The 27242-nt window shown below is 38.9% G+C and overlaps 1 protein-coding gene across 2 annotated transcripts in view; it reads left to right on the forward strand.

Moving 5' to 3' along the window:
- Positions 1 to 671: 671 nt before the first annotated feature.
- The window catches only part of SLC16A1 (solute carrier family 16 member 1), a 37910-nt gene continuing 11339 nt past the window's right edge, over positions 672 to 27242 (forward strand). The window contains exons 1-2 of one of the 2 annotated variants that reach the window (XM_036768030.1): positions 753 to 899; positions 1756 to 1915. The gene's annotated coding sequence lies outside the window, so the exon portion shown is untranslated. Of the gene's footprint in view, positions 900 to 1755; positions 1916 to 27242 lie in introns of both variants that reach the window. The other variant, XM_036768029.1, reaches the window with a different exon arrangement.

Below are 27242 nucleotides of genomic sequence, written 5' to 3' on the forward strand. Positions count from 1 at the left end.
AGAGGGGACACGGGTGCACCCCAATTCTGTTAACGTCGCGCAGGTAGCTCTGCACATTCGGTGGTTTCCACGTTGAAAGGTGAGGTCCTCGAGGCCAGGGGCTGCTCCTCGGCTTTTCCGGGCATCGCCGGGCTCGGGGCACGGGCCGGCCCGCCGGGATGTGCTGGTCCTTCCAGCGCCCGCCGCTCCAAGCCTTCCTCCTCGCGTATTCCCCTGCAGTGCTCCTTCTTGGAGCATCCCCCAGGGCAAGCTCTGCCTTTGGTGCGCAGGTGGGGCTTACCTGCGAGTCTCGGTGGGGACTGGTGTAGACATTACGCGACTTCAAGCTGGGGGAAGGGGAGGCGTTCGGAGGTGAAGCAAGAACGCCCGAGGAGATCCCCGACGGAGGCTGCTCGGGAGCTGGGGCTTTCTCCCCTGGGTCCTTCGTCTCACGTCTTTCCTCCGCGGAGAAGGCCCCGCGCGTGGGGGGGGAGGGGCGACGAGCGTCCCAGCGGGGATCACGTGGCTGGGCCGTGGGGAAACGCGTGTGAGCGTGTGTGTGTGGACGTGTGAGCCGGTCTGGGCGGGGGTGCGGAGGTGGGGGGGCGGAGGGCGGGGCGTCGAGGAAGCTCCGCCCCCTGCGCACACGCTCCCGCCCCCGGGCACATTATAAGGCTGGCGGGGAAGCACTTGGGCAGGCAGAGCTGAGCGGGCGCTTCGGGGTGGTCAGAGAGCCGGGGGCTCGGGGGACTGCAGCCGCCTCTGCTGTGGGGGGCGGGAGCCAGCGAGCGAGTGACGTGAGCCGACCCCGAAGCCTGGGGCCGGGGCCCAGCGCAGCGCGAGCCCTCCCATCTCTCTCTCTCTCTTACACACACACACACACGCACGCCCGCGCCCCCTCCGGATCCGCGCACATAACGGTTAGTCGGGTAACGGCCGCCTGCAGAGCGTTCCTCCGTTCGGTGCGCGCGCGTCTCGGCTCGGCTGTGCTCAGAGCCTGGAGCGCCTGGGGCGCCTGGGGGCGGCGCGGAGGGGGGGGTGGTGGTGAGGAGCCGAGCATCCTGCTCTCGGGGGGCGGGAGGGAAGAAGGGAAATGCGATGGTGCCCGCCCGCCCGCGCACACAAAGGGGCTTTGCCCGGCGTGGGGATGGGGCTGGACGGGCACCTGTGGAGCTGCGAGGGGCTCTGAGGCCGTGGAGAAGTCAATGCTCCCCCACCCCGGAAAAAGAGAAAGAGGCTTGGAAATGGGTGCCGCTGTCCAGGCGGGAAGGCGCTCATTACCCCAATGCCCTCCGGCCAGAATTGGGGGCTAACCCCGCGCGGGCCTTCCCCACGTGGCGCCCGCTCTGGGCTCCGGGCATTCCCCGGCCCAGCGTTGGCAGCGAGGCTTTGCCCGGGACCCAGGCGGGCCGATACAGGCCGGATGCCCACCGGGGGCCTTTTGTCATTCCGCCTCGTGGGCACCGGGCTAAGAAGAGCTGGGAGGCACCGCATGGGCCCCCTTGACGCCCGAGGAAACTGAGACCCGTGGGAGTGAAGCGGCTTTTCCACGGTCACTCGGGTAAGATTTGAACTCTTCAAGATACACGGGAGGTAGACCTCTTTGCGCGTCACGGGAACGCTACTACGGAGCCGTCCTGGGAATGAATGTTCAAGTTCCTGCGCGGAATCCGATGGAGTTTACAATCTCTGCACGGGTACAACCGGGTCCCGTTTAGTGCGAGTCAGACGGCGCGGTTGCGTTGTTGCAGTTGGCGCCGCTTGTTTCTTTTTCAGTTACCGTGGCTGGCCTTCTCGTGGCCCCGTTTGGGCAGAGATGCTGCCGTTGCTTCTCCAGCTCGTTTTACAGATGAGGAAACTGAGGCAAACGGGGTGAAGGGACTTGCCCAGGGTCACACAGCTACTACCGGAGGCCAGGCCCCGCGCTTTATCCGCAGTACGACCCAGCTTCTTTAAGTTGCCGTGTTTTGCGTGATTCTAACTTCTAAATACACGCGCCGATTTAAAGGGGCCCCGGCTGCACCAGGACTTGATAGGACCCCTTCCCTCCATTGAAATTGTAGCTGTTGGACGTTGCAGCTTGTTACTGCCCTAGTAGGGAGATGGGGTATTTGCCTCTGAAGTTGGGTTTAACAGTTAGGGGAGCTCTTATTGCTGTTCAGTTTACCTAAACTGCCAGTTGATAGTGTTTGCTAGTGCAAAGGAAATCTTTGTGAATTCTTTCCTTTGTTTGGGAGACAATTCTGTGCTTAGTTCCACCACTCTTAATTACCATTTCCAAAAGCCGCAGTGGCCTTTTGTTCAGAATTGTTTATGCTTTAGGAATAATACCACGTTAAATAGCACCCTTTTGGAGTGATGGTGTTTGGAGTCAAGCTCCAGAAAGTTGCTGCAATTTAGTAATAGCGGCGTGGACTCTCTAAATTCTGTATTTTACTCGGGGATAGCTAATATAAGGCCTGTGAGGGGGACCTGCCCATCCACCCAAGCTCAGTTTGAGGTGTATATATAACTTTACCTGCCTTCAAGTAGATTGATAAGGTTTCAAAGTCTAGTTACTTAAAGTTTTGCTATAATTAGCCTGTCTCCAGCACTCTCCTCAAAGAGCCTGAAGGAAGATTTAAAATGTCCTGACAACATGTGAAGATAAACTTAATTACCTTTAAAAGGCACAGTGGATAGGGTGCTGGACTCCGAATTAGGAAGAGATGGATTCAGATTCTGACACTGCCCATTACTAGGTGCCTGGGGGTGGCCTTACTTGACTGTTTCCTCATCTTACAGTAGAGTTGATAATGCTTGTAGTAGCCACTGCCAGGATTTGTGGGGCTCAGATGGGAAAATTAAGGTGCTGTGCTAATTTTAAAGTCTATTACATAAGTATATATTTTAAACACAAGCTCCTTGTTGGTAGCAATATCCATTTCTTTTTATCATATTAATCAGAATCATCATGGAATTTCTCCATCTGGAAAAGACATTAGGGTAAATTGAGACCAAATCCTTGATTTTACATATGAGAAAGTAGATCCTATCCCTGACTTATATTTAAAATTTCCTTTCTTACTAGGTCTTAATGACGTTACTAAGCATGTTCATTCAGAAAATATTACCTGCCTTTAGTATGCAGAGCTCTCTCCCTGTGAGCTCCCAGAAAAGTGTTTGAATGTGCCAACTTAGTGTGATAGTTCCCTTAAAATCCTTGAGTTTAAACTGTTTTGAATATGTGAACATTCCAAGTCACTTGGTCTTTGAAAGCCTGAAATACTTTTAGAGGATATGCAAAATGTAGGGATGGGGTAGGTCTTTTTTTCTTTAATCATTGAGTTTTTTTTGACTACCTTTTGCAGGCCTCTAGGGTCCTAGAAGCATAAGCATTACAGGGGACTGAAGATGGATCCTTTTCTGGAGCATTTTTGAAAGTAGCCTTGATCCTTTGCAAACTGTGACACCCTAGCATTTCTAATTATCATTAGAGGCAAAATTTAACAGCCAGTATTTTACCTTACTCCCTTTTCTACACTAAAATCCATCCAGCTTTTCTAGCTCCTTCCGCCTTGTTCTCTTGTCCTTATGAAGTTAGCCCCAGGCTATGATGCAACACACAAGACTGACTTGCTGTGTCATAGGGGAGTAGTACAGGTTTCTTAAGCAAATATTCATTGGTCTTTGATTTACTTGGTAGATTATGAATCTGACTTTTAAAACCAAATGATATGAAAAATACTCTGAACCTTTGTCAGAGGAATGAAGGTGGCTCTGACTGGAAAGGCTGTACTAGAAAGTACAGGTCTGGTGACTAATGGTGTATCTGTCCTTTGAGGACCATCTTGGCTGTTGGGAAACGTTTGTCACCAAAAGACTTCTCCACCCCCCCGTGAATTTTTTGGCCACAGAAACTTGTGAAAGATGATTACTGTGGAGGGCTTTTAATCTGCATGGGAAGAGGAGAGTAGTAAGTACCCATGCCAGTGAAAGCATGGGCCTCCCAAAGCTCTGAAGTGAAGAAATCATAATTGTTTATCTGGTAGGAGAAAGAGTGTGTCAGCATTAATAGAAGCCAGGCATTCTCCTTCAGATTTTGTGTGTATTTATTCCCACAAGTTAGTCAAAATAAAGCTCTAAACTTCTTTCCTAAAGAAGGCCCTTTTAGGTAAAATTTACTTGGTAAAGCAATAGATTACATATTATTGGTTTTATTTATAAGCAACCCAAGAAGAAAAGAAATATTCTTTGTGCAGGTGAAGGGTAAGCACCCCAATGTACTTTTCTAGAGTTGAGTGCCTTTGTTTCAATCAGTTGTGGTTCTGTGATATTGGTGTCTGTGTTTATCTTTGTTCCCTGGAAAACTACTCAGAGGGAAAGAAAATGCAACAGGCTTTTTTTTTAGGATTCCGAAAAAATTAAATGATAGTTTGTCTAAATTTCTGGGTACAGTTCAGTAAAGAAAGCACATACTGATTTTTATTGATAATGTTGGCAAAATCTAGGTTGTTCTGTTGTTAGCTTTTTAAAATGAGAAATACATTTATACTATTTATGTAGGGCTCTATATTTAGTGCCTCATAATATCAAAGAATGCGTGCATGCATGCGTGTGTGTGTGTGTGTGTGTGTGTTTTATTTATCATGAAACTTGGTATCCCAGTCTTACCCTGGCTGGAAATAGAACAGCTCATCATGGGTTTGATTCCACTGCTCATGAACGTGGAATCTTTGTCTTGTTGATCTGGGCTGATTTACCCCTCCATGGCCAGCTGGTGGCCCCCTGCACCTGGAACCACCATAGTATGGTCACTGGATCAGCTTTAGCCCTCCTTGAGCTCAGGTGATCCTTAGCTTCCCCAGTAGCAAGAATTATAGGCTTGTGCCACCGCACCCTGCCAAAGAATGCGTTCTAAAACTAACTTTGCACATTACTACTTGCCCAAAATAATGATTTGTGCCAGGAAAATGGTAAAGCAGTCTGTTAGTATGTTATTACTCACTGTAAGTCTGGTTTTATTAATCACTGTTTTTACATGGTATTTAAAAAAGCACTTAATTCTTGCTGATCAACTGGTAATGGGAGTCAGAAATAAGAGTGACAGTTGAAATTTACAGTTTCATTTGTTGAGCAACTATCAGTGTGTACAGCTAGAACTCCAAAGACCAAAACAATAAAACCAGGAAAAAATTGGAAGGAAAAGGCCTGCTGCCGTCCCCACTCCCCAATTGGATACTGGGGGAGGAGGGTATTGGAAAATTTAGAATTAACTATTTTTTCTTAGGCTGATGAATGAAACCCTTAAAATATATACTCATTTCTGAAATTACCCAATAGGATGACTGACTTGGGAGAAATAGACAAATACAACAGATCATTAGAATTCCTTTCCGCAGCAAACAAGCAGTATAATACAACTCCTAAATATAAGAATAAGATGTAATTCCTCTTCCATTTGCACAAAAGGAAGTAACCAGTGCCGCCTTTGCTCAGATTGGATTGTAGAGCATGTGAAGGGCAGTAATATATAATAAGGCCAGTAGGGTAAGTTGGATTCAAGAAAGCTGGAAAGGAGACTAGAAACAGGCCTCCCAGCCCTCACCTTCTTTCAGCTTTGCTTATTATCTCATACAATTGATAGTACTGAGTACTGAATTTGACTGGATTACACAATAAGCACCATACATAGAAAGTGAGGTAGAGAAGGTACATTGAAATGTTGTAAAATAAAGGCTATCCTCAGATGTTTCAGGGATCAAGTCTGGGGTTCTGCCGCATGTGTCTTGTAACACATACAGCCTCTGACTTGTTTCATTTGCCTTTATCTACAGCGCATGAAATAAATGATGTCTTTAGAAACATAGCAATGTAAGTGAAGGGGTAGAGAAATTTAGTTCAATCCAGGCAGGCCTTCAGTTTTCAGAATTCTAAAAGGATGACAAAAACACATCATAAGCAGAAATTATTCATAATAAATCAGAAAATGAGACAAAAGTTCATGTGACAAGTTCTAGTTGATTTTTTTCCCCCTCAGCTTTATTCCCCAAAGTACTTTCTCTATCTTTTTGACACTAATGGAATTCCAGAAAATAAAATTTCCCTTATAATATTGATGGTTTCTTCTGTTCATGTTTTATTTATAATTTGGTAAAAAATAGGATTCCTAAAATTTTCACCACCTTTATAGTTGCATATATCTGTGCTTATTTTGCAAACTATAAATTTCAATTTAGCATACCAGAAATTTAAGATATTGCAAGCAATGCAAGTAATACACAATACATTTTTGTGTGCCAACACTAACAAGATTACGTGGTAAATGTAAAACAGTGCTTTTCAAAAAGCATCAACTAATTTTTTTTTTAGTTTTCTCCTTTAAAGGAAAAAATTTCTCTTCACCACTGCCAGGCTTCAGATCTTCCTAGAATTTTTTGAGGTTATGCTCTTATTTTCTAGCTTTCAGTTTCCTGTACCCATTTTACTTTCGGAGAAGCAATGGGGTGTGCCACGTAGTAGACAAAGGGCTGAATTTGTAGTCTGGAGGCTTGCATTGGGTCACAAATGATTTGTGACCATGCTCAAGCCATTTAATGTTTTAGAGCCTCAATTTCCCCCTTCTATAAAATGGGAGTCATAATAATTGTATGGCCTACCTGCCAGGATTGTTGCGAGAGAAGGCCTTTATAAACCTTGGGAATGCTTAAATGTGAGTTATTTGCTAGTTTGTATGCTTAAGAACAAGGAATTACTTTCTCATTTGTCTGTATCTTTACCAGTACTTTGAGTAGAGTAGGTGTTTAATTTTTAAAAATTTGTTGTTGAATTTGAATATACATAGCAGTAAGCTGGAAAAAATAGCAGTTGTCTTTTGGGGATTTAAAATTTAGTTACTTGGGACAACACATAGGTAACAAATGCGATTAAAACCATATTTTGAAATACTTAGTCCAACACCATAGACATATGTATACGTGCACATACATATGTGTGTGTGTGTAGCTCTCTCTTGGACAAGCATTGGTGATAGTGATGTAGGCCCAGAATTGCGGAAGAAGAGGAACTCAGGCTGGATCGCAGTTAGAAAACTGCATAGGTCTTTAAGCTGACCCTGTTGCAGAAGCCATCTTGTTGACACCAGCATTCTCCTGGTAATACTGTATGACTTCAAAACATGGAGTGCCATTTTCTCAGAAGAATTAAAATCATATTCCAGAGGGAATTGAAGAGACACATGGTAGGTATAAGCTCTGTCATATACAACTGTAACCCTTGTACAAGAAGTAGCATAAAAAATATCAAGGATGTTCCTAATTGGAAGAGGAAGTAGAATGCTTACATGCTGAGGGGAGATAAGAGGGACCTTCTGAGTGGGAAGATTGGTATCCTTGATCAGGCCTTAAGTGCACTGGGTAAATTATGGCAGATGTGTGGAAAGATGTTGGCCAAAAATATACAGTGGGAAGGCATGGAGGGATTTCGGTTTACCTTTATTCTACACACCTGTCTCAGGATTCTAATTTCTAGTAGAATAAAGAAGAATAGAATGTCATAACAGGGAGAAACGTGAAAGATCACCAAGTAGTGCGGTACTTTGATTTTACAGATGAAAGTGGCGGCTAGGTGACTTAAATTCACACAGACAATTTATAGCTGAACCAGGAGTTGGAGCCCAAGTCTCTTAATATAGAACAAAGGCATGATTCAAGTTTAATGGTATTAGGGAAGATGTTTTTTGGTGGGTTTACTCTTTGAATCAGATTTTGAAAAAAGTGACGTTCTATACGTAAGGAAGATGAGTCTGTCAGTGGTATGAAGAATAGACTGGAGGTAAGAGGACCTGTAAGAAGATTAATGTAGAGTCTAAGTAGGTGATAATATGAGTCTAACCTAAAGTAGAGGTACTGGGACTAGAGGAGAGGAATGCAAGAGATTGATACCAAGATGGAAAAGCATTTGGTAACTAATTGTATGGGAGAGGGAATAGCCAAGATACATTCCAAAGATTAAAACTTGGAAACTAAATGGATGGTAGTATCAGAGATAAAAATTAGTTAAATCTGAAAAGGGAGCAGGTTTAGGGCGAAAGATGAGTTAGGTATTGAATTTGTTGCATTTCAGGTTTAAGTGAGAGGTCTAGTATCCTATAGAGTGTTAAGAGATGTAGGTCTGTGGCTCAGTAGAGAAGTCAGAACTAGGAAGAAGGATTTATCCTAAAGATTGTCAATAAGATTTTCCTTGGATTCACTCCCACTCTTTTGTTTGCCTGCCCTCCTTTTTAGGATTGAGGATACCTGAGCATGTTTACAAGTAGATGAGAATGAACCTGTGATGGGAGAGAAGTTGGAGATGGGAGAAGGGATGCCTGCTGGAATGAGATTAAGGACACAGGTGAAAAGCAATTAGCCTTAATAAATAATAAGGCTCTCTTCTCAGAAGGAAGGTTTGAGCAGTGATGGGATGGGAGCCAGTCAGTAGTGTCACCTGTAGACCAGCGTATCTGGCCCAACGTATCTTCACGTTTGGGGGGAATCATGTAGTCAGTAAACATGTCCTCTTCACCCCTTTTCCTTTTCATTGTTTACAATTCACAGACTGTCTAAATTGGAATTTGTTTATGTACACCTGTGTCCTGTTGAATTTTCTTTCCTGCTCTTCAAATTTCTTACCCAGTTACTGGAAGGTAAAAAATCTATTGCCCTTTCCCCTTTTGTTTTTGAGCAAAAAGTTGTTCTAATAAAGTTTATGAAAGAAAAGGAATGGGTGTTATGTTTTGCATGATTGAACATGTATAACCTGTAACAAATTGCTTACTGTCTCAGGGAGAGAGGAAGTGAGGAAGAGAAAATTTGGAACTCAAATTTTTTAAAGAATGAATATTAAAAATTGTCTTTACACATAACTGGGGGAAAATAAAATATTTTTAAAAAGAAAAGAAAAGGAACACTGTAACTACTGAAGTGCAAATCAACATAATCAGTTCCGTCATCTTCTAAAACCCTTGGAAATAACTAGAAATGCCCTTCGGAAACTTTGCAAGTGCTCATCTACCTCCTCATCTTTTCATTTTAATTCAAACAGCGTGGAAGACAAACTATTTCTATTTCTCATTCAATTTTATTGTTTTTCTGTTTTGATTGGTAGTATTGAAATATTTAGTCTTTTCTCTTGCAAATATACAGGATTTCAGTTTGTGGGCTGGCTTAGGGGCCTAGAGTTATATAACATTTCTGTAGAGGAAAAGGCAATCAGAATTCCAAATAACCAATTTACAAATGAGTTTTTAGAACGCAGCCTTTTTTAAGTTGAGACCCTTTAGTTGAGCTAATAATAGCTTTTAATTGACTCTCTATAAAAATGAGTCTTGAATAATCACAAGTTGGCCTTATATATTAGGACAGAGATTTCTTTTTCCCTGAGCCTCAGTGTTCAGTGAACATTGCTACCATCTAAAGCTGAAATGCTTTCACATCACAGAATTGGAGGGAGCCTCAGAGGTCATCTGTTCCACTCCATTACCACAGAGGAATGCCTACCATAACATACAGAGCACATGGTAATCCAGCCTCAGTATGCATAGCTTTAATGAGGAGTAACCCATCACTCAAGGCAGCCTCTTCCACTTTATAATGGCTCTTATTGTTAGGAAATTTTTATAAGCCAAGTTGTAGCTTCCACGCATTGCTCCTGGCTCTGCCCTCTGGGGCTAGATAGAACCAGACCCATCAGTTGTCTGCATGATAGGGCTTCCTATATTTCAGACAGCTAGCATATCTCTAATAAGTGTTCATTAGATTAAACATGCCCAGTTTCAGCAGTACTGTACACGCATGGACTGAAGGCTCTTAAGGAACAGTAAGGTTGCCTTCCTGGACACTAACTTCTCAATGTCCTTCTTAAGCTTTTTTGTTTCATAGACCCCTTTGACAGTTGGTGAAGCCCTTGGACCCTTTTCTCATGAAAATGTTTTTAAATGCGTAGAATAAAGTGAATACGATTACAAAGAAAATTAATTACAATGAATTATAGTTTTTAATTAGACCACAAGTTAAGAACCCCTACTTTATTGGGTGTACATTTAAATGCATAATAAAATCTGGTCAATAGATACTCTTCATCCATTTGGTCTTTTCTGGGTGGATGGACAAGTCAAATTCCTTTGGGTTATGATACATCTCTTCTAGGAGATTTTGTGGTATCTGTACGACATCATCTGAAAAAAGGTAGCATTTGGAGGACCTCTCCATCAATGGGGAATCCCTCCTTGACCTGGAATGGGTTAGATCTCTCGTCTATCACAGTGGTGAGTCTTTGTGACCAGCACAAATCTGTTAACATGCCAGCTGGACAAATGGTAAACATAGTGGAATCTTATGGTTTCCGTACCTTTCAGTCACTTGTGGGGGGCGGGGTGTTAAAAACATGATCCGTTGTTGAATTTTGTACATGAAAACCTGTTTGTTCCCTAGTATTACTTCATTTTTTAGAATATTCTTAGTGATTGATTAGATAAATATTTTGTATAGAAAAGAGAACAGTCAGGTTAGTGGTTGTTGATGATTTTTCAGCTGTCCTTTTTTGGGGTAACAGTTACTTAGAGAATTTTCCTCCATGCCTTTGGCATCATCTCCTCCTTTATCTGTCTTATAACTTGGTCCCTCAATGACCTCACCGTTTTATTGCCTTCAGCACAGATGTCCTCTGTTTCTGTCTGATCCAAACCTAGCTGCTTTTCCTGCATTTTTTTTTTAGTGCTATTTCTACTTTTTAGGGATTGCCTGTGATGTTGGGGTCCACATGGGGTGGTGTTGGCCAGTGTGAAGGTTGGTCTGACCGGTATGGCCCCAGCCTCCCCGCATTCAGGTAGGCCAAGGCTAATAACCCTTTTCAGTCTGTTGCTAGATTGGTTAATTCCTCTACTTCCTACTCCATATTTCCCCACTCCTTATTAGGCAACTTAGGAAATACCTACTTCCCTCCTCCTATACGTAATAGGGCAAGTCTTCCATCGGTGTCATACTGGCTTTGTCTCGCATTTTGAACTAGAACATGGATTCTTTCCCCAACCACACCTGTGTACTGCCCGCTGCTGGGAATGGAGATCACACACTGAGACTGTTCCTGCCAGCAATTCTCAAGAATCTTTGTAGGCCGCTGCTTTTCATCCAAACTCCTCTTCACTATATGTGGTTCTAGTATTCTTTTCCATTTGTCTTCTATTCTTGTCCTTTTCTAGTTTTTATCCTTGAATACCCTTGAGATGACTTTGTGTGTTTGAATATCTTGCCATGCTTTCTTTAGACTGGTCTTACATTGAATCACTTCTCTGCTTTATAAGATAGTGATGTTTGTTTAGTCACTTTCGGTTGTGCCTGACTCTTTGTGATGATGCCTTGGGGGTTTCTTGGCAAAGATACTGGAGTGGTTTGCCATATCCTTCTTCAGCTCATTTTACAGATGAGGAAAACAGGGTTAAGTGACTTGGCCAGTGTCACATACCTAGCGTCTGAGGTGGATTTAAACTTAGGTTTTCCTGAGTCCAGGCCCAGCACTCTATCCACCGTACCGACGTTGCTTTTAATTGTCTGTCATCCTTTGTAAGATTTTAGAAATGAATTTATGTTCTAACTTGTTGGCAATGGCAGCCATTTCTCTATGCAAGCAAGTCAGATGTCTACTGACGTTAGGTGCAAAGAATCTCTTCTGTGGGCTTCATTTTTCCTTCGTTATAGCTAAAACACACAGAGAACATCTTGTTATTTTAGTTTTACTCATCCCAATAGTATTTTTATAAAACCATGCCACACTTTTATATTCATACTCTTATTACCTGGCCTTGCCTCCATTTTCTGCATATTTCTTTGTAAATCTAAATTGACTGTTGAGTTCCCTGTGCATCTACATTGGACTCTTCAAATAACTCCCATTTTTCTTATTGGAATTATTTCCTCTTGTGTCTTCAGAATTTCATTCTTGAAATTCCCACAATTTCTGGCTAACTTCTCCCTGTGGAATTTTGTTCTGTTTCTACCTGTTCTTCCTCTGAACCCTCTGAAGTTAGCTTTCCTAAAATCTAGAGTTTATGACATACTACACCTAACTTTCTTCTCCTCTGTTACAGACTCTAGGGAAGCAGTGGTCACTTCCCCCAGCAGCCAGGTATCTGTTCATGAACATCAAATCCAGAATAAAATTTCCTCTTGTTGATTACTCTGATATTTTGAAGGACGAAATTATCTTTAAAGCAAGTCGAGATATTATTCCCTGCTTTGCTTTTGATGTGGATAATTCCAGCTGGTAGATAATTCAGATTTCCCACTACTACTGTATCATGCCTCTGTGTCAGGCTTGTAATCTGTTTCTTGAATTTCTCATTTTTCTCTTCTTTTTGTCCAGGTAGTGTGTAGAATTCGCCTCTTCCCACACTGAGATTTCACCCAAATACTCTGCAGCATCATTTAAAGAGGGTTTTAGGACTTTGCGTGAATTCTCTTTCTCAGTCAATTTCTAACTTACAATTTAAACAAACGAAATTTTTGGTGGCTTTAGGGTCTTTTTTCCTGGTTGACATTAGTTTTAATTTTTCTAAAATCTTCATATTCTTTGACTTTGTCTAGTATAGAAATCAGTTCATATATTACTATACTTTTTTCTTTTACTGAACTAATAAAGAACTTGCAATTTTGTATTGATTTTGTCCTTTGGAATTGTAAGGTTTATGAGTTTTTAATGGGTTACCTTCAGTTTGTGTTTAAATTATGGTAAAGAGTGGGAAGAGTGAACATGATAATGATAGCTAAGGTTCCTTTGTCACTTTGATCTCAGGTGAGTCTCATGACATCCTGGTGGAGTAGTGCTTGGTGGCGTCCTCATTTTCGAGGCAAGTGAAGCTGACAGGCACAGAGTTACACAGAGAGTAAATGTCTAAGGCAGGATTCAAGACTCCAGGTTTACCCCTCTTTCTGCTGTGCCACTTAGTCATTATAGGGTGAAGTGAGAGGACCATTAAGGGACACTTTTTCTGTGCCGAATATACAGGATATACTTTATATTAGAAGGTTATGGCTTCCTGGAGATTATACAGATGATAATTCTTTGGAGTTTATAGAATTATTAGTGATTTAAAATTTTTTTCTCATAGTAATTTGCTGGTTACCACTATTTAAACTGTTTCATGGGTTCATTGTGGTTAAATAAATCAAAACTAGTGACAAAACTTATTGGCAGTGAGCGTTTCTGTACTTAGGTAACCAGTATCTTAGATCATGAATGCCAGCAATATCACTCAGACAATACTTGAAATCTGGTAGTAATGGAAAATGGCAGATTGGTTCACAGTATCTTCTATGCCCTTGAATAGTGAGTTCTATACCTAAAACGCTGAAGTATTTTTTACTGGCTTGGAGCTAGAACCTTGTAGTTAGTAACATTGCCATACTTTGTTCTTATGTTTTACCTACTGATCTGGCTGGGGAAGTTAAGAAAAAAAAATCTTTTAACAAACTGAAATGAAAGCCTGAATAACTTTCTTCTAGATAAGAGTTTTTAAATATATTTAATTTTTTTTCCATGGAATCTCATAAATTTAGTTTCAAGTTACCTAATTAAAGGTCATATGATTTTTTTGTTCAAGTTTTTTCATTATCAGAGTTGAAAAAGTAAATGGAAATCTGTATGACTCATTTTGAAAAGTGGCAAAGAGTTCACAGAAATTTTTTTGAAGAAAAAGTATAAACTAATCGTGTGGCTGTTTACCTCACCAATTTATGCATATTTTATTCTTGTCTCTGACAGAAACTACATTGATGTTGGTACAGGGGAAGGACGAGGCAGTAAAATAAAGAATGAGAACCTGTGATTCTCTAGTACCTGTCATTGAAACATCTGTTGACTAACAGGGTTTTCTAGCAATCAACAAGAATTTATTTGGCATCTACTATATGCTAGTTGAACCCCTCCCCTCCCCTTCTCTCCCACCATAAAAGATTAGCAGCTCTTATTCTGATGGCCAGATTATTATCTTCACTGAAATGACTAAAAATAGCTCAGGTTTATTAAAGTACTTTATGGTTGATAGTCTGCTTTGCTCCCAAGATCCTGGAAAAGAACAATGTTAAGAAATTTGGATTGGTTAATTTTCATGTAAGGAGAGTAGAGGGTTGGATGTCAGTGCATTCTTATACATGTAGCTAGGCCACCAACATGCCAACTGCTTTTTTCTTTAACCAGAGCACTTTAATACACAGAGGAACAATATCATCGTGTCTGTTTTAAGAAAATAGGCTAGTAAATTAAGTGGATGTGTCTAGATATATATACCTAACCTAGGCCAAGTCAGCAGTAAATACAATAGTAGGTAATCATTCTTTAGTTTTGAAATTGTATCTTTTGAGCACATCACAGTTGCTTGTGGAATACTGTTGGAAGAGGAGGAGGATGGGAGAGATCAAGTATTTCCTTTCTCATTTTCCAACAGCTTGAATGGTTGATTGGACTGGGTTCTCCTTAGTATTGGTGAAGTAGCCCTACCTTTTTTATTAAGTGATGAATTGACTTCAAACTAGGTATCAGGGAAATCCTATCTATTTATCTAGGGTACAGGATCAATGTTTGTATGCACATCATTTCTCAGGTATTCTGCCTCTTCAGGAATTTCAATTCAGAGCTTTCCTTAGTTGATGATGTACTCACTTGTAAAGTATTGGAAGTATCTTATGGCATTTAGGGGACCAGGTCGGGGGCGGGGAGAGTAAAAGGTAAGTTTTGACAAAAGAGAAGCAAAAGGATAAAATAGTAAAGTGATTAAAATCCCAGAAAAGGACTTGATCATGGAGACAAAGAACTGGACATAAACTATCCAGGATATACTGTGCAGAGGGTCTAGGAAGCAACTCATCGATAAACATTAAGAATTTTCTATGTGCCCTTTGGGCAAAAAAAAAAATCATAAAAGGAATACAGAAGAACAAGATTCCTGGGACAAAGTTGAGGTGCCATCACAGAACAAGTTGGAAGAGATCATGGAGGTCATCTAATCTAGTCTGTACATGAACAGAATTCTTCTCTATAACATTCCCAGAAATCATTCAGTATCTACTTTAAGACCCCCAGTGATTTGGAACTCACTATGTCCTAAAGCAGCCTCTAATCCACTTTGAAACAGCTCAAATTGTCAAATTTTTAAAATTTGTTTATCTTAAAATTCTGTCCATCACTTCTAATTCTGCCTTCAGAGGAAAGTCTAACCCTTCTTCATCATGATAGCCCTGAGACTTCTTTTTGAGGCTAAACAATCTACCTTTTTTTTTTTTTTTTTTTTTTGCATCAGATCTCTTAAGGTAATGTCACCAGTCCCCTCAACACTGCCTCAGTCACTGCCTTTTAGATATACTCTAACTTATCTTTCTCTTTAAATTGTAGCATCTAAAACAAAATGTATTATTTTAGATGTGGTCTCACCAAAGCAAAGTAGAGTTTCTTCCTTCTAGGAAGCTTTATAGCCTAGCTTGCCCAACATGACTCCTTGAAAAAAGATAAAGAAACTGTACCAGACAAAATTCTGGTGGGGAAGGCCAAGAAAAAGTCAGAGTCATTTTTCCAGCCCAGGATGTCTTGAGGAGACAGAAGTCTGCAGATACTGGGACCAAGGACTGGCTAGGAGCATGTGGTAGGGAGCATTTCAGTGTCCAGGAGCCAAAAGTGGGCCAAGTGGGCCAAGACAGGGCACTGGAGCAGAAAGAGATCCCAAAGGAACTCTGTTTACCCTCTACTCAGCTCTGGGTCACAAATGCAAAGCAGAGAGGAGTGTTGGCCATAGCTAGATATACTGAGCTAAGAACAAATTCTGGAAGCAAACGGTACCTGTGTGGCTCTGATCCCAGGAGCAGAGCAGCGACTCAGTTCTATCTTTTGTCCTAGCACATAAGCCTGCAGTGAAAATAACCTGCAGAGCCTCCCAATGGGCTAATAATGCCTGAGTCCAGCAGCAGTCTATATTGAAACTTCCAGCCAAGGACAAGCAGATCCAAACCTAGGTCAGGAACTTGCAGAGCTTAGACCAGGGAGGGCAGTGAAGTGACCTCACTCCAGATCACACCAAATGAGAACACTGAAAGTTTGCAAGCCCCTTTTCTTCCTCTTCTCCACCCTCACTCCAAAACAGGAAAAGGACTTGAGGACAGAAGCTCAGACCAGACATCTCCTCCCCAGCAAGTGTTCAGAGCTCAGCACTAGTGTGAAATCCAAAGTTAAGGAGTAGGCTGGAAGAATGAACAGATTGAAAAAGAATCCCACCATAAAGAGATTATGGCAATAATGAAGCTCCAGACACACAGAAGATAATGACTTGAAAACATTTACAAATATAGCCTCAAAGAAAAGTGCAGCTTGGATATAAGTCCAGTGAGAATTTCTAAAAGTTAATAAAACAAGAGGTTTGTGGGGTTTTTTTTTTAAAGTTAAACTTGATTTTTAAAAGCATGTGAGAGCAGTAGAAACAAAAATGGGAAGTGAACTAGGGAAGAAAGATAATGGCTTAGAAAAAAAATTTAAACTTGAATCAAGAAAGTAACTTTTTGAAAATTAGAATTGGCCAAATGGAAGTTAATGACTCCAAGACATCAAAAAGATAGCAAAACAAAGTGAAAAGACTGGAAAAAAAAGTGAACTTATTAGGAAAAACAAGTGACCTAGAAAACAGATCAAGGAAAGATAATTTTAGAGTCATTGTATTACATGAAAGCCATGAACAAAAAGAACCTACATATTTCATGAAATCCTAAAAGAAAACTGCCCAGATAACATAGGATCAGAGTTGAAAGAATCTACTGATTACCTTCTGAAAAAGACTCCCAAATGGAAACTCCCAAAAATAATAGTCAAAATCCAGAGCTTCCCAGGTCAAGAAAAAAAGATTGTAGGCTGCCAGAAAAAAACAATTACAGTATTTGAGGAACCACAATCAGGCTCACACAACATGTAGCAGTAACCACTATAAAGAAATGAAGAGATTGGAATATGATATTCCAGATGGCAAGGGATCTAGACTTAAAACCAAAATAACTTGACTAACTAAACTGGATACAGTCTTACAGGGGGAAAAAATGGATCTTTAACCAAATAGAGGACTTGCAAGAATTCCTGATGAAAAGACCAGAGCTGAGTAGAAAATTCGACATATAAACAAAGGAGTCAAGAGAAACATAAAAAGGTACTCCTAAGCTCTCAAACTATACTACAAAGTTGTAATTGTCAAAATAAATTGGTACTGGGTAAGAAATAGAGAGGGTTGATCAGATTAGTGGAACAGATTATATACACTATACAGAAGCAAATGAACCCAGTAACCTAGTGTTTGATAAATCCAGATGTCCCAGTTTTGGGGGCAAGAACTCATTATTCAACAAAAAACTGTTGGAAAAACTTGAAAGTAGTCTGGCAGAAACTAGGTATTATAGACTAACATCTCCCACAGTATACCAAAATAAGGTCAGAAATGGTATATGATTTAGACATAAAGAGTGACATCATAAGCAAATTAGTGGAAGAATGGTAGAAATTACCTGTCAGATCTATTGGTAAAGAAGAAATTTATGACCAAACAATTCAATGACAGGATGTAAAATGGGTAGTTTTGATTACATAAAATTTAAAAGCTTTTTGCAAAAAGAACTAAAGCTAAAATTAGAAGAGAAGCAGTAAATCCGGGGGAAAAATATTTGCATCACGTTTCTGTGATGAAGGTCTCATTTCTAAGATATCTAGGAAACTGGATCAAACTTAGAAGAATAAGAGTTATTCTCCAATTGACAAATGTTCAAGCTCAGTACTAAATTGTGACTAGTATAGCCTTTTCTAGGTAAATTCTCTCAGCTCCCTACTAACCTTGTGAAACCCTGTTTTCAAATGCTGAATATCATGAACTGTTTTAGTGTAGAGAAGAGAAAGCTGGTTTGGGAGTCCAAGATCTGAGATGAAATTCTGGTAACCTGAGACCTTGAGCAAGTCACTTAACCTGAGAATCAGTTTTTCTCCCCTATAAAATAAGAGGTTTGGGCTAGATAAATTCCAGAGTCCTTTCATTTTTCCCCATCTTTAAAAAAAACTCAATTCCTCTTGAAGATACTGAATTTCTGAAGGGGCTCTTGGTTCTTTTCCTCTATTTGAAAGAGTATTAGCATTGCATCACCATAGAGGTCCTTCCAATTGCTCAGATAAATTTACCTTTCTAAGTTTCTATGAAGTCTTGTATTTGTACTTCAAGATTCAGTCTTGGCTTCTAGTCTTTTCATCAGAAATGTTTGAAAGGTCCTCTTCCATTAAAGGTTCATTTTCTCCCTTTAGGATTATACACAATTTTTTCAGCATTTAAGTTACTCTTGGTTGTCAGCCTAGCTCTTTTGCCTTTTGGAATATTGTATTCCAAGGTCCCTCCTTGTCTGTCGTTGAATTACTAAGTCTTGTATGATCTTGACTATAAGTCCCTTGGTATTTGAACAACTTCTTTTTGGATGTTTGCAGTATTTTCCCCTCTTTGATGTGAGAGTTTTGGGTTTTGGTTGAAGTTTCTGGAGCTTTTCAGAAAGCAACTGATGAATCCTTCCTACCTTTACTTTGCCCTCTAGTTCTGATAGATCTGAGCAGTCTTTATTTAGATTTCTTGAACAAGAGTGTCTAGGCTTTTATTTATAATGTTTTTAAATACATTTTTAATTCTTAAATTATTTCTCCTTGACCAGTTTTCTAGTTAGTGGTTTTTAATATGTCATCATAAATTTTCTTCTATTTTTGGATTTTTAAATGTTCTGTTATTCCTGTCTCATGTCATTGATTTCTCTTTCATCTATTTTGGTTTACATTCTTGGATAAATTTTACCACTTTCTTTTCTAAGCTATTCTCTTTTCAGTTCTTCCAGAGCTTTTATTTTTTTTTAACCTCTTGCTTCATTTTTATAGGTATTCATCTTGTCCTTCTGGAAATCCATTTTTGCCTTTGAGTTTCTGTTTGCAGTTGTTACAAAATTCTGTAACCCTGTGCTGACTGGATCCACTACCAATTTATATTATATAACTTCAAAAGGGCCTTCACTGCTGCAGAGCAATCCTTTTACACCTCTCTAAATGATGAGCTCACTATCCCACCCACCACATTGGCTCTTCCAAACCTTTTTCTCCCTCCTCAACTTACCATAACTTTGTCTCCTCTCACTCTCAGCAGACAACATTGCCTTATATTTTACTGAAAAGATTGAGGCTGTTCCTGGAGAACTCAGTCTTCTCCTGTCCTCATGTCACATCGCCCAGATGTCTTCTGCAACTGTCTCCTCTGTCACCCATATCTCACATAAAGAGGTGACCCTTCCTCTTGCTGAGATAGATGGGCTACATACACAGGTGATCCTGTGCCCCCTCTGTTATCTCCATTCTCACTTATCTTCAGTCTCTTCCTATGAACTGGCTGCTTCCCTATTACCAAAAACATGCCCGTGTCTTCCCCATCTTCCAGAAACCTTCATTTGATCTATCTACTCATTGTTCCATTTTTCTCTTCTCTTGTGGTCAGATGTGATAAGGCTGTCCACAGTGGGTGGTTTTGGAGCTGGGTGGACTGCTTCCCATTTAAACAGTCATTTTGACCAGAAGTCCTCCTAACATCCTTTCCAATTCTAAATCTATGATCCTGTGAAAATGTATTTATAATTGTTGGGTTTATTACTAGACTAATAGGATTTATGCTTACATTTCATATTTTTTATTTTAACCAGAACAGCAAATTTTATATTTCATGTATTTTTCTCATCCTCACCTAAATAGAAATATTGGGGCAGGGTGGGGTTGGGGGGTGGGGGGGGGGGAAGTGTCATTCATTCTTCAGTCATTAAATCACTTCATAATCCTTAGGGCATCTGACTTCAAAGTTTCAAACAGAATGATCTTAAAGGTATTTAGCAAGTTAATGGGGAAGCTACTGGGGACTCACTGGTGGTAGCTTTTAGGCAATCCCTTTTGAGATTATATAGGTTAAAGTGTAACAACGCACTCACCAGTTATTGATGGAGCAGTTTGGTTATTTAGATAACAGCAACTAAAACCTACTTACTGCTACTTGTGAAACAAATTTAGATTTTTTGAACTGCAAATAGATGATCTTAATAAAAAATTTAAAATTCCTCTTATGAAGGAAAGATTTTAAACATTTTTAAACATTCTAGATAGTATATTCTAGTTGTCTCCAAATAGCATTTCATAGTATAATCATTTAGCTTCCCTGTGAGTTTCAAGACAGGAAGCAGTTTGCACAAGGTTATTATAGCAGAGCCGGGATTAGAACTTTTGAGTCTCTGATCATTAATACTATGATCAAAACATATTAGTGGCTTTCGCAGCCCTCGGGTTTTGGCCAGCTAAGTAGGATAAAAAGCTCAATTTCTTCCTTTGTCAGCACTTGTGCTTGCTTTCTTACACGGATATATGTAACCATTTACTTTTACTCTGTTATTTGAAGCGGGGTAAAAACAACTAGGATGGGGAGAGGTCTTAGAAGTTAACTTGGGTTGAGTGGTATTAGATTCTGTGAAGCTAGTGCAAAGGCCAAGAGACAATCAGCTATGTCAGCTACTTTTGAAACTGGAACTCTCCAGTAAAGCTAGCTTTTCTATTAGAGTAGAACTTTATCAAAAAGATTTAAAAGTTTCCAAGTGAACCTCAAACTTTGCGCTATATTTCCCACATTATAGAAACAAGTTTTTAAATTTACTGATCCTGCAGTCTTTTCTACCTTAATATTAAGTTCAGAAGCAGGTCATCCTTATCACTTTGGAAAACATCACATAAAGGTCTTTGTGCTAGACTTAGGTGGAGGAGGGAAAAACATAATGAAGACTGTTCCAGCGTTTTTGGCTCTTTTGTAACTCCTTTCTGGGAAAAAAAATACGGAGAAGTGACTGGCTTTACAGTCATTTATTTCTTCACATGAATTGTAGAACTAGAGATTAGAAGAAGCCTAGTTCAATCCCCATATGTAGATTACAACCTTTTCATACAGAGCCAGATACTGCATTAAAAAGAAAACAATTAGAAAAAATCTTGGAAGGAAAAATCAAGCTTTTTTTTCCACAAGGTGGAATGACAAAGAACTTCCTTTTCCATCACTTTTAGCCTACATACTATGAGGCAGTCATAAATTAAATAGCAAGGCTAATAGGAAAAAGACAATGCAGGATAAAATCTTAAATTTTAATCTGCTTGAGCCTTTGGGTTTTAGAATACTAATAGTATCTCAGAGGGATATTGTAAATGAGTTGTGAAAAGGGTTTAGCCTAGAAATTTTGTCCTTTTCAAATTGCTTATTTATGTGTTCTTTTAAAAAAATTTTATTCTTTTTGAACTTAAATTTTAAAAAAAGCATTTACATGTATATAGCACAACACAAAAAAAGGATTCAATATGAAACCGTGAATCTCCATTTCACAAGTTACTCAAAAAAACAAATATTTAATAAATACTACACATCATTTTTAAAACTACCCTACTTTTCTGTGCTTCCTTCTGTTTTCTTTTGTTCTCTGCTGTGCACTTTTTATTTTGATTTTTTTTTCTCTCTCCCTCCCCACCTCACTCTAGAGAAGGCCACCATATGTGTGTGTGTATGAGAGATTATAAAACCATACTATACATACTTCTATTTATCAATTATTCCTCTGGAAGTAGATAGCGTTTTCCTTCATAGATTTGAGCATTTATAATACTCAGAATAACTTAGCTGTTTACAGCTGTTCTTCAGACAACATTGTGGCTACTGTATACACTATCTATTGGTTCTGCTTGTTTCATGATTTCATGCACGTCATTTCAGGTTTTCCTAAAATCAACCTGCTCATCATTCCTTAGAACACAGTATTCCATCACAATCACATACTACCACTTGTTTAGCTGTTCCTCAATTGATGGGCATCCCCTCAATTTCTAATTCTTTGCCATCATAAAGAGAGCTGCTATAAATATTTTAGAACATATATGTTCTTTTCCTTTTTCCCTGATCACCTTGGAAAACAGATCTAACAGTGGTATTGCTGGGTCAAAGGGTATACACGGCTTTATAACTTTGGGCATAATTCCAAATTGCTTTCCGAAATGGTCAAATCATTTCACAGCTCCACAACATTCGTGTCTCAATTTTTCCACATCCCCTCCAACTTTTGTCATTTTCCTCTTTTACCATTTTAGCCAATATGATATAGGTGTGAGATATTTCAAAATTGTTTTAATTTACATTTCTCTAATGAACAATGATTTAGAAGATTTTAGAATATTTTTATATGACAATATGTAGTTTTGATTTCATTGAAAAACTACCTGTTCATATCCTTTGATCACTTATCAGTTGGAGAATGACTCATATTCTTATAAATTTGACAACGTTCTCCATATATTTGAGATATGAACCCTTTATCTGAGAAACTTTATTTAAAAAATCCCCCCCCCAAGTTTCTGCTTTCCCTTAAATCTTGGCTACATGTGTTTCATTTGTATGAAAACTTTTTAATTTCATGTAATCAAAATTATCCATTTTACACTTTACAATGTTCTTTATCTCTTTTTTATTCATAAATTCTTCTCCTGTCCATGAGTCTGATAGGTATTATGTTCCATGTTTCTCTGATTTTTTTTTTTTTTTTACAATATCTCACATTATGTCTAAGTCATGTATACATTTTGACCTTATCTTGGTAAATGGTATAAGACACTGGTCTGTGCCCAGTTTCTGCCAGACTGCTTTCCAATTTTCCCAGCAGTTTTTTTAAGCAAATAGTGAATTCTTACCAGAAAAGCTTCAATCTTTACATTTGTCAAACACAAGATTACTATAATGATTTACTATTGTGTTATTGCATGTCTACTCTATTTTAACTGAGCTTTCTATTTTCTAGCCAATACCAGATGGTTTTGATAATTACTGCCTTATAATATAGTTTAATATCTGCTATAATATAGCTTCATATAGTTTATGTATATTTATATATAACTTATTACATTATGTTACATATTACATAATATGTGTATGCATATGCATATATGTGAATATATGAAATATGAAAATTAATAATATATAATATAGTTTAATGTCTGTTACTACTAAACCTCCTCCCTTTACATTTTTCATTAATTCCTTTGATATTTTTGACCTTTTGTTCTTCCAAATGAATTTTATTACTATTTTTTTCTAGCACAATAAAATAATTTTTGGTAATTTGAGATAGCCTTGAATGAGTAGATTAGTTTAGGTAGACTTGTCATTGTTATTGTATTGGCTATGCCCACCCATGAACAATAATGTTTCTCCAATCATTTAAATATGAATTTATTTGTATAAAAAGTGTTTTATAATTATGATTATGTAGTCCTGGGTTCATCTTGGCAGGTATAGTCCTAGATACTTTATACTGTCTACAGTTATGTATTTAGTTTCAGTTTTCAACATTCACTTTAAGATTTTGAGTTCTAAATTTCCCCCCTCCCCCTTCCTCAAGATGGCATGCAATCTGATATAGGCTATATATGTACAATCATATTAAACATATTTCTACTACAGTTATTTTAAATGGGGCATCTCTTATTATCTCTTCTTGCAGGGTTTTGTTGGCAACATACAGAAATGCTAGTGATTTTATATCCTGGTAATTTGCTAAAATTGTTATTTGAACTTTTTAGCTGAATCTCCAAAATTTTCCAAGTATATCATCATATCATCTACAAAAAGAGATAGTTTTGTATTACCTCATTCATTGCCCATTTTGATTCAATTTGTTTTTCTTCTCTTACTGTTCAACTTATTTTTCTTCTCTTATTGTTATTACTAGTATTTCTAATACAGTATTGAATAATATTGGTGATAATGGGCATCTTTGTTTCACTAATTGGAAAAGGTTTCTGCTTATCCTCATTACAAATAGTGTTTGTTGATGGTTTTAGGTATGTATATATCCTTTTTTAAATAGCAAAATAAATAGCAGTTTTATGTTAATGGCATAATGATATTTCTTATTTCTTATTCTCTGCCTTAAGCGCTTTAAAAAGATGCAGCCAAATTTATAGTAGGACTTTGACAGAATTGTACCTGAATTCATGTCTAGCTTTTAAAAGGTTTCTTTCTCATTTTTTTTAAGCTCATGATTCCTTACCATTTTTTCTTTCCTCTTGTTATTTTCCGAATTCACTTGATAATTTGGAGACTATAAAGCTAATTTTGACATATTTAAAGAAAGATGTTTTGAATACAGAAAAAATACTTAAGGTGAAAAATTTGAGCCTCAGTCTTAAATGCTACAAGTATGGTTATTTAAATAAAATTGCAACAAATCATAGTTTTCAGTTAAGCTTAAAGTTTAATTATGTATTAGCTTTTTCAAAACATTTTGAAATGTTTGAAATGTCAAACAGCTTTGCTTTATGTTTATTTTGTGATAAATTAACCTTGTTAATCAGTTTGCTTGATTGCATAGAAAATTGGAGCTTAGAATGTTTTAAATTAACATCATTTATAAGAGGGAAGGCAGGTCTCTTTAGCAGAACTGTTAGACACAGTTCCCATATTGTGTAATTTAAAGTTGAATTTTTAGTGGATTTCAAGTCAAAGGAAAGCAGTGTGAGGGAGTTGTGGCAAAGGCATTTTCTAGGGTGAAAAGGCTCCAGAAGAATGGGAGAAAGAAAGTCTGGAGAGTTGGGAGTGGAACCCTAAGAGAAACCCAGGAGTCAACACAGCTGACAGGGCATTTACTTAAAATGGAAGTTTCAGGAGGAACTGACCAATCAGTAGAAGGGGCTGAGAAAGGGAGGAGGGGGTGCTGGGAAGCAGCTGGTGATTCACTGGGAGAGTAAGAGGAGGTGTGAGCCCTGGAGCCATAGTGCATGAATCCAGGAAAAGGAGCAGTGAGCAGTAGTAGATGGCATATCAGCAGGGAGTAGAATTTCTTGGCTAACGCCTTTGAGGGTTGGCCTCTGTCAGCAACAGGGCTGATCTTGGCAGTGAACTTTGGCACTATTTGTGGCATGTTTCCTGCTTCTCCACTCGCCTTGCTACCTCTATTCCAGGAGTCATGATCACTTTCCTGTGCTGTTGTCTAGCCTCCTGATTAGTGTCCTTGATTCTTCCAGATGCCCAAAGAGTTTTCCCAATTTGAAGCATGCCTAGGTCATAAGCTTTTGAGCAGGGAACTACCTGATCTTTTTCCAGAGTCATCTCTGACTCCCCGTTATCTATCTAATAAAACACAAAATCCATTTTGTTTTTGACATTAAAGATTTTTACTGCCTGGCTCTAATTTAACCTCTCCAGCTTTACCTCAATTTACTTCTTTTCATGAACTTTCCATTCTAAAAACATGCTTTGCATGTCTGTTACATTTCATTTCTGCTGCCATTCTATATTTCTCTGTGTCTAGAACGTACTTCCTCCTCACCTCCATCTCTAACACAGTAAACCTGTGGTACCATCTATTTGAGCACTTTCTTGAAACATTCAGTTACTAACCTACTTTCTCTCTTTTGTACTTGGCATTTATTTGTGTACAAGTAAGCTCTTTAATTTCAAGGACTATTTAATGTTTTGCCTTTTTATACCCCATTGCCTTTTGCAAAGTAGGCACTTAACATATGTTTGTTAAATTGAATTCAATTCTGGACAAACCAAAATACTTGCTGCCCCCAATAACCTCTCTTTACTGCCTCTGTACATTTGGACAAATTGTTCCTGCTCCCTAAAGTGTGCTGCTTTCATCTCTCTGCCTGTTGAAATCAGACCATTCCTATATGAAGTCTTCTATCAGTCCTTTCAGATCAATGTAATTGTTCTTTTATCAAGTCTCCTGTACAACAGGAGTACTCTTTGCACTTAATCACATTCTACCTTGTACCACATTTTAATTCTATGCATCTTATCTCCTCCTTTACATTGTAAACTCCTTGAGGAGCTGATTTTTCATCAGGATTCTTGCAGAAGTTGGATTTTGATCTGTCCTGAAGGAAGCCAAGGAGTTCAGGAGACAGAAGTAAGGAAGAGCATCCCTGGAAGATCAGTGGTGCTGTATTACATGAAATAGAATAGGTGATCAGAGAGATTGAGTATTCTGAACTCTTGAAATACCCTATACAAGAGTTTACCATTGTTGTTTACAGTTTACTGGTTCATTTTATACTCTGTAGAGAAAGTTTTATTTCTTGTTTAGGGCAGGATACATTTGAGGCAGCCTGGATCATTCACCTCATGCTAGGTTAGGGTAGCTTTAGACTTTAACACTGGAAATAAACCTAGTCTGTAACACAAGGTCATTGTGTTTGGGCCTAAAGCTCTGGATTGGCCTGGTGTACTTGTCTTCGTTGCTTGTGATGTTACATAACAACTTGGTTCCGTAAAATCAGCTTCTTTGGAGTCACACAGTTGGACTGAACTATTTATGAAAGTTTGCCGAAAGAGGAACTGCTGACAGAGTTTAACTTAACTTCAATAAGTACAGCTCTTACAGCCTTGGCTGAATCTCTCCCTAATAGCCTCAGTTCTGCCTCTCCTGTTCCTGAGATGTTAGGGGTCACTTGCCCTTTTATTTTAATGGGATGTTGTTACAGGTCCTTGTGCTCTTGGGTTCAGAAGAAATTTTGGTAGTGAAATTTAGAGACTGTTTTCTAATTTAATGTTAAACATACTTTCTTGCCAAATACTGTCTCTTATGATTGTATTTTTCCAAGTTTATATAGGTTCAGAGATTTTGAGCTAGACAGGACCTTAGAGATTAACAAAGGTGAAAACATTTTCCCCATTCATTTCCTCAAATGAACTTTCTCTAAGGCTTGTTTCCTTCCCACCTCCAAAAAGTTTATATTTCTGCATTAGGAATAAAATACAAATACATCTATGATCTGTGATCCTAATTATTATGTATAGTTGGGAGAAGCTTGCTTCTTTTAAAATTTAACTGCTTTGGCCATAACAGCGAAGCTGAGATTCATGTAGCTTCAGGAATAAGATAATCAGGAGTGAGATTGTAATCTTCAGTGTACCATTACTAGCATAGGAATGGACTGAGTATGTGGGCTTTTTTTGGAGGAGAAGAATTTGATATAGGAGTCTGAGAACCAAGTTTAGACCCCTAGATGTACCATTGGAACCTAGAAAGAAGCATTCAAACAAACATTGATTGTCGAACTTCTGTGTCAGTATGTAAGAAGAGGATGCTTTCCAGAAGTCCAGCCCTCTTGAGTAAAATATCTGCTGTTGTTACCTCCCAAGC

The sequence above is a fragment of the Trichosurus vulpecula genome, chromosome 7 (genome assembly GCF_011100635.1).
Source record: "Trichosurus vulpecula isolate mTriVul1 chromosome 7, mTriVul1.pri, whole genome shotgun sequence".
NCBI lineage: Eukaryota > Metazoa > Chordata > Mammalia > Diprotodontia > Phalangeridae > Trichosurus > Trichosurus vulpecula.